The sequence below is a fragment of the Mus pahari genome, chromosome 13, assembly GCF_900095145.1.
Source record: "Mus pahari chromosome 13, PAHARI_EIJ_v1.1, whole genome shotgun sequence".
Classification (NCBI taxonomy): domain Eukaryota; kingdom Metazoa; phylum Chordata; class Mammalia; order Rodentia; family Muridae; genus Mus; species Mus pahari.
Genome location: NC_034602.1, coordinates 86,585,028 through 86,593,517, shown reverse-complemented (window position 1 = coordinate 86,593,517; position 8,490 = coordinate 86,585,028).

Here is an 8,490-nt window from a genome sequence, read left to right as displayed (position 1 = left end):
AGGGTTTCTCTGTATAGCTCTGGCTGTCCTGGAACTCACTTTGTAGACCAGGCTGGCCTCGAACTCAGAAATCAGAAATCCACCTGTCTCTGCCTCCCGAGTGCTGGAATTAAAGGTGTGCGCCACCATGCCCGGCTCAGATCTTCCCTTTTTTAACAATCAATTGTCAGTAGCTCCTCTGCAAACCGTGAAGCCTGGCTTTACCTACCACATCTAAGCTGTAAGTTTGATTAGCTTGATCTTGTACAGGTGACCTCAGCCTCTGTGGGTTTATGAGTTAAGTAACCATGCCACAGCCTGAAGAAACCACTGGACAGCACCTCTCCCTCCCCCCTTCCTTCTGCTTCGCTTCCACTAGGGAGGGAGGGGTTCATACAAGTGCTCCACTTAGTGCTGAGCCCTCGGTTTTACTCTCAGAACTTTCACCACTCATGCATCTCTCCATGGACTGCTGCCTGTTGCAGAAGGAAGCTTGTCCGACTGCGGTTGAGATGAGCCCAGCTCTGTGGATCTAAGCATAACGACTTAGAAGCACTCAGAGAGCAAATGACAATGGCAGGCTCCATGGGTCTATAACCTCCCTAGCCACGGCTTCTGACTAGGTTACAGTGTCAGGCATGGACTGTCCTCCTGTGGAGCATGTCTCAGATCTAATCAGAAGGCAGTTAAGTGCCTTCCAGCAGTTGTACCACAACCACACTGCTGGGCACATGTTGTCTGGCCTGTCAGCATTGCAGCACGCAGAGTCCAGTGCTGGGTAAAAGAAAAAAAAAGATTGGTGCTTTCTCCCCCCAGCAGCCTGCATTGCACTTTCCTGCACCGTAAAAGCTAGTCAGCAAGAAGAAAACTGCTTAGTCAGTTTAAGATTGACTTCTTTACTCCCCATAGCCAAAGCATGTGATTTCTTTAGTAATAGGATCTTACAATGTACTTATGGGTAGTAACCAAGGGCTCTAGTAATAGCCTGTTGCTTTTTGGGAGACCCATTGGGTCTCTCTGACCAACAATCCATAGGGAATTCTCCCAAGCCCTGCACTGTTAATAACTCATGTTCCCTGGGAGTGGAATTGTCAACCCGTGTAGGGCAATCATGCCCAAACTCTTTCTTTTAAGGTTGGCTTCCACTAGCCAATGGGATTCCAAAGAGCTTTTCCATACATCCCTAGTTTTAGTTAACCTACCCACCACCCACTTCTTTTTCCATCCCACATCCTCCAACCCAACACTTGCAATTATAAAAAGAATCCAACTCCACAGTGCATTAGTGCTGACCGTGGTCATCATGCTAGATCTGTTTCAGAACTGTCACTGAACCTTAAACCCCTCCCTCCTCACCTAGCCCTGCTAACCACAACTCCATCTCAGTCTCCGCATTCCTTGTCTGAGTCACACCAGGCAGGGCTGCTCTTGTCCACTTGGTTTATCCCACTTAACAGAATGTTCTCCAGGTTTGTCTACACTGTCCCGAGGATGAATTTTCTCCTTAAGCCCCAGTATTACTCTATTGTTTGTATATACATTCTCCCACCCTTCTCCTTTCTTTTATTCATTTTTCTGTTTGTTTATTTGATTTTGTGACTAAGGATTGAACCCAGAGCCGTGTGCTTTCTACACAAGTACTGTTTCACTGAGCTTCACTGCCTTCTTCCACCTTCAACATACTTTTTTATTCATTTATCTATCCACGCTACCTTGGTTGTTTACATACCTTGCTGTTATGAATAATGGTGCCGAGAACATAAATGTGCAGACATTTTCCATACTGATTTAATTTTATTTGAATATATATTCAGAAAAGGAATTGCTGGATCATATGAAAAAACTATCTCACTTTTTTTTTTTTTTTGAGAAAACCCTCCATTCTGTTTGCCACACAGTCCCTGCTTATTTATGCTCTGACTAAGAGTATATCAGGGTTCCCTTCACCCCGCATCCTTCTCCATGCCTACTTTCTGCTACCTTCTTGATAAAATCCATTCTAGGAAATTTGAGATGGCATCTCATTGTCACTTTAACCCTATTTCCCAGATAACGGCATTTTTATATATCTTTTGAATATTTGAATATCTTTTGGGTGTCTCCATTCAGGTCTTTCATATGTTTTTAGTGGGACGGCTTTTATGCTCTTGAGTTGTCTGAGCACCTTACGTGTTTTAGCCATCCATCCTATATCAGGTGTATGAGTTGTAAATCCCCCTCCCACCCACATTTCACAGGCTAACTCTTCCCTTTGCCACTTCTTTGTTATGCTTAAGCTTTTTAGTTGGATATAATTCTTTGTCTATTTTTGATCCCCTTCCTGTGTTATTGGGGATATATCCAACTATTTTTTTGTTGCTGTTGTTGAAATAACTGCTAAGAAATTTTCTTTTTTTCTAAAACAGCAAATCTACATTCTGAAATCTCCCGTATGAATCTTTAGCCAAATTTGAACTGATTTTTATAAGTGGGGTGAAATAAAAGTTCAGTTTCATTCTTTTTCATGCAATCAACATCCATTCTTGGTTAAAAATGCTAGCCAGCTGGACTGGGCATCTGAGTATTTGGTCCCTAATTGGTGATTCTATTTAGGGAGGCTTAGGCCTAGCCAGAGGAAGAGCACCACTGGGCGCAGGTTTTGAGGTTACAAAGCCTCTTACCACCTCCAGTTTGCTCTGCTTCCTGTTTGTGGTTTGAGATGAGAATACTCAGCTCTCAGCTTCCAGATTCAGTCGCCAGGCCTGCCTGATGTAATGGTGATGAAATTTTATCTCTCTGGAACCCTAAACTCCAGATAAACCTTTCCTTCTACAAACTGCCTTGGTCATGGTGTTCTACCACAGCAACAGAAACTCTAGCTAAGACATCAGAGGAGTGGGCATACTTGTCTTTTGTGAAGGAGGCTCTAGGATTGATCCCCAACAGTGGTCTATCTATCTATCTATCTATCTATCTATCTATCTATCTATCTATCTATCTATCTATCTGTCTATCTATCTATCTATTTATATATCTATATCTATATCTATCTATATCTATATATCTAAGGGAACTGTAAATTAAGCAATGTCAAACACCACAATTCTTTAAGTTATTCTTTAAGAATAACTATTCTATATAGAGACAATGTACAAATTGATACTAGTTATTTTCATAAAAAATGCAAAAAAATTATAAAATGATGAATCTATCAATGAACTTGACCAGTCAATAATATGCTGAGATCTCTAAGGAGGTACAAATAATGAAAAGATTCAACTGAATAAATGTAACAGAGTAGTCAACACAACAAACTTGCCAATGGACCCCTAGTTAATCTACAGAAAAAACATCTTCATAGAGCTCTCAAAAGAAGAAATTAAAATGACTAATATGTAAAAAGAGGTCCAATATCCTTCCAAGCAGAGATGTGCAAAATAAAACCACTGTGAGATTTTTATCTCACTCCAGTCAGAATTGCTACGATTGAGAAAATAAATGACAACAAATGCCGGCAAGAATACGGGGAAGAGGAATCTTTATTCACTGTTGTCAGGAGTGCAAATTGGCACAGCTACTATTGACATCAGCATGGAGAGGCCTCAGAAAGCTGAAGGTAGACTTACCATATCACTCGGCCATATATTCTTTTGGGTATATACCCAAAGGGCTTCATATCCTACTGCAGAGACAATTGCTCATCCATGATTATTGCCACTCCATGCACAGTGACTAGGGGAGGCAAACAGCCTAGATGTCCATCATAGGATGAGTGGACAATGACAGTATTGTAAATACACACAATGCAATTCTATTCTGCTGTAAAGAAAAATGAAATAATGGTAATTTAAGGTGAAGGAATGGAACCAGAAAATATTACAGTAAGTGAGGTAACATGTGCCCAGAAAGACAAATATTCTGTGTCCTTTCTCATATGGAGACCCTATCTCCTATTCTTTAGGTTTGAGAGCTTTATTTCTAGTAACTGTAGAAGTCAAGGAATATAAACCTACCAGTGGGGTGGGAAGGGGAGACATTGCAGAGAGTGGGTAGGGAGTGGAGCTACTCTAAGAAGGAATCACAGAGCAGTGAAGGACAAGTGGAGAGGATCATGAGAGCATAGAGGAGAGTGAGGGATGGATAGATAACACTAAGAATGCTTGAACAAGACACACATAAACTTACTTCATAAGCTTCCTTAGAAACATTTATGAAAACCATAGCTAATTAGAATTACCCTATATGGGGGAAAACGCTCCCTCAAGAAGTCACCTACTGCATGAAGTTGTCTGCGCCTAGCTGCCTTGAGAGGACTGTGTTCCAGGTTTTTCAGGTTAGAGATAATGGCTTTTGGGGCACCGTGTTCCTTTCAGTTCCTGAGAGACCGATGCCCTCCTTCAGGCAGTGAAGCCTTCAGGTTGCTTTGTGTTCCTCTGTATGTTCCCTTAGATGTCAAGGAGGTGTGGAAGCTCGACAGGACAATCGATCAGTCTTAGATATTAATCCTGTGTGCCCTGTATAGCTGACAAACTTTGTTGTATCCAGGCAACCACACCTATATTGATCCTGGCAATTGCCATTATATTCTGTTTCTGATAAGGGTAAAACAAGTCTGGTTGCTCTTAACAACGTTGTCACGGCCTGAGTCTTGCTGTGGCCCCTCCAACCTGAGCCTGTTTTAATTCCTCAACTGGCCATACCAGGTAACCTTGGCCCAGTAAGTGTGGGTACTTACAATACACCATCAAACAAGAGCCCAGTGTCAGGTACAGAATGTGTTTTTTCACCATGTAGGTCAGGTGGTCCAAGATATCCCAAACAATACAGGCAGTTCGCATTGCTCTTGGTTGATTGCAAGAATGCAATAGTAGGAGTGTTGCTGAAGTCATTGCATGTGTTACCTACAGGACTCAGGCCTGGAAGACTGCTCTTGTGTCAACTCTTGCAATACTGGAAAATGTTATGTAGGCTCTATGTATCTGACTATGGGAGTAATGTCTGGGGCAGCAAGATATGCCCAGTGCTGCAGTGATGCTCTGACATCTCAGGAGTAACACCCAGATTGCCTGATTGTACTTAGTGACTACCCAATGGGAAAAAAAAAATGTGTGCTTGGTACTGTGAACCTAATCAAGAACTTGTGAGTAGAAAAGTCACAGATGCGATAGGAGAATCTGAAACCGTCACTCTCGTGAGGCAATATGGCCTCCACCTGCCTTCTAAGTGCTCAGCCTAATATGCATAGATTAGCGGGCACCCTCACATTTGGTTCATAAGTGTCTTTTTTGCAGGGAATGGAGGCTATTTTAGAGAACCACACCTGGGGAAGGTACAGAGAACAACTGACTGTGTTATATCCAACCCCAAATGGGGCATCATAACACAATTATGACACCTAAGGCTCAGGGGTCATCATAGAAGAAGATTGTAAGAGCTCGCATACCAGGGGGACCATTGCAGTACAGTTTCTTCTGGACATGATGAGGATGTTGTCTTTCAACAAACCTACACAAGATCACACCTGTTAGTGTTGTAGCATGGATTGAAAGGGCTCACAAGACCTCTTCCTTGTTTGAGGTTCACTGTATGGCTACGGAAAGATGGAGTGCCAATTTTTTTTAGGGTTGAACTCAGATGCTCCAGTGGTTAGCTCCACACCTATGAGCTAACTAAATGGGCTTAATAATAATAATAATAAATAGAAAACATTCATTTTAATAGAGGAACTTGAGGAGACACAGAAGGAGTTAGAGGGAGGAAGGGGTATATATATCATTAAAATGCATTGTACTTATATGTATGAAAAACTAACACAGAAATGCTAATTTTTGGACTGGGAATATATTTGCTGGGGTAGAATGTTTGCGTATTTAGTCCATGTTACTAAAAATAGAGTTATACCTTTTTTATCAAAAAGCAAAAGACCTTGAATAGTTAAAAAAAAAAAAACTTGAAAAAAAAAAACCAAGTTATCTGTAAGCAGCATCTGACTTTTAGCTACAGCATTTAAGCGGTGACATTGGCAAAGGTATTCATTCGTAGTTCAGTTCAGAGATATCTTGGAACAGAATAATTAATTAAAAATAGATTCACATACATATACACATAAATGCACAAATGCATTTATAAATGCATAAATTATGTAAGTGGGAGTTTGAAAAATATATCTATTATTTATGTATATGCTCTTGTAAGAGTATGGGTTTACCAAGAATAGACAGGTATCCAAATAGGCCAAAAGAAGATCTTGGATCCCCTGGAACTGTTGGGAGCTGCCTGATGTGGGTGCCGGGAATTGAACCCGGGTCTTCAAAACCAGGAAGTACTCACAATCATGGAGTCGCCTCTCCATCCCAAGATGGAGATATCCAAGATCTTTTGGATAACTGTTGTTGGAACAATTAGACATGCACATGCAAACAGTAAAACAGGGTAGTAAGCGTTATATCTTACATCAGTATTAACTAAACAACAACACCACCCATAAATTAAATAGAAAGCCTAAATCTATAGCGCTTGGGAGACTCCATAGGTGCATGACCTGGAATTAGACACGATACTGAAATGTTGTCAGACATAATATCAAAATAACAGATCATGAAAACAACAAATTGAATTTAATAACAAATCAGTACAGTTTCTCTTTGCGAGGGACATGATTACTGCAGTGAAAACAGCCCAGTTAAGGTGTGAGTGAATAATTTGAACAGACACCTCTCAGGGAGGATGGGGATGGCAGTCAAGGACTGGACGCTTTATTGTGGTTTTCTTAGCGAACTTCTCCGACTTGCTAGAACGCAGTGGAAGCTCTCAGGGCTGATGAGGCTGCCTGGGATCGGGGACTCACATTCACTGAGCATGGTCTGTGAAGAACCTCAACTAGTTGGAGATAGTTTGGCACACTTTTTAAAGAGCATATGCACTATACCCCTGAAGTCCGATGCGTTGGGTATTGACTTTGGAGAACTGAAACACATTCACAACATCTTATCCTCGGATCCTCACAACTGTATTCATAATTGCCCAAACTGATAGCAACTGAAATACCCTCAGAGGGTGAGCCATTCAACTCATTCATATAGGAGAACACTGTTTACCAAGAAAGACAGACTTATTAGAGTGGTGTAGATGGATCTCAAAAGCATCAAGCTGAGTAAGACACCCTGAAGAAGTTGCACAGGTGGCTGCCATCATTTGCATGATGTTGCTGAAGAGACAATACCACTGCCTTGGAAAGTGGGGGGAGGCTGTGACGAATACCTAAAAGTCCTGTTCCATCCTCCTGTCTGTAGAGAGGTAGAAGTACTTAAGAGCTGACCAAGGAAAAGGTATGACCGAGAGATAGCAGGAGCACACACAGACATGGCCAAGCTCAGGACAGAGTCTCATGTTACAGGAAGTCCCTCAATCTGTGAAGACCCTGTGTAGAGGTTTCCATGTGCCCTCTCAGAAGGGGAGCACACGTTGAGATATTCTTTACCAGCACAGCAGAGATTCTCCAGCAGACAGTTCTAGAAGCTACTAGCAACTTCCAGTCTTCATGGTTTCAGACCTTCTTTTGTCCTCAGCTAGCAATGAGTTTATCGGTGCTGCAGATAATTTCATGGGATTATGCAAAGGAGACAGTTTCCAAATAGCCAATGGTCTGCCTCTTTGGGTTCTTTTTTTAAAAAACAAAAAACAAAACAACAACAACAACAAAAAAAACAACTGAATATGTGAATGTCTGAATTTGCTGCTGCCAGGCTTTTTAGTTAATGGGAAAGTAAACAACCTGGGAGCTAATACAGTGAGGTCGTTTCTGGCTTATTTATATGACAAATTAGGCAATTAGTAGAGGCTGCAAGAAATTTAAATACAAAGCAGAAAGCCTGTTGCTTTAAAGGGAGCAGGTAGAGGTACAGGTGCCAAGGAGTGGTCTGATAAGCACTCAGATCGATGTGGAGAATGCTGGACACGGGATGGACTTATACCCTTGGGAATTGTTATGTGCAGCAGCAAGCTTGACTGATTCTTGTTCTAAGCTAATGGGGAGAACAGGAAGTGATGCCATTGTCTCCAGGGAGGTATGGAAGGCGTGGTCTGCTTCCTCCTTTCCTTCTCTCATTCCTGTACTATAGGAAAGACAGAATTTAATGAGCAAACTGTCAGCCAAAAGGAAATGAGTACTTGGAGGTTTGAGAGACTCTTGGCCTATTCCAGAAGGCAAAGTGTCCTAAGATGAGCAAATTCATGATCAGGCGAGTGTTCTCTAGAGAGAAGCCTGAGGTACAGCTGAAAAAAAAATCTCTTACTCAAACAATTAGGTTTTTGAGTTAAAGAACCACTCAGCAGTCTGGATAGGTACCTGGCACAGAGATGTGGTGGTCCAGAAGAGGTCTGTGAAGAATTCTCTTGTCTAATGTTACACACCCCGGTGTCATATGTGGGAGAGTTGAGAGAGTCATGATAATATTGTTTCATCATGGATACCAATGGTTTGAACTCCAAAAGATAAGGACCAAAATGAGAGGATGAGATTGAAACTTCAGA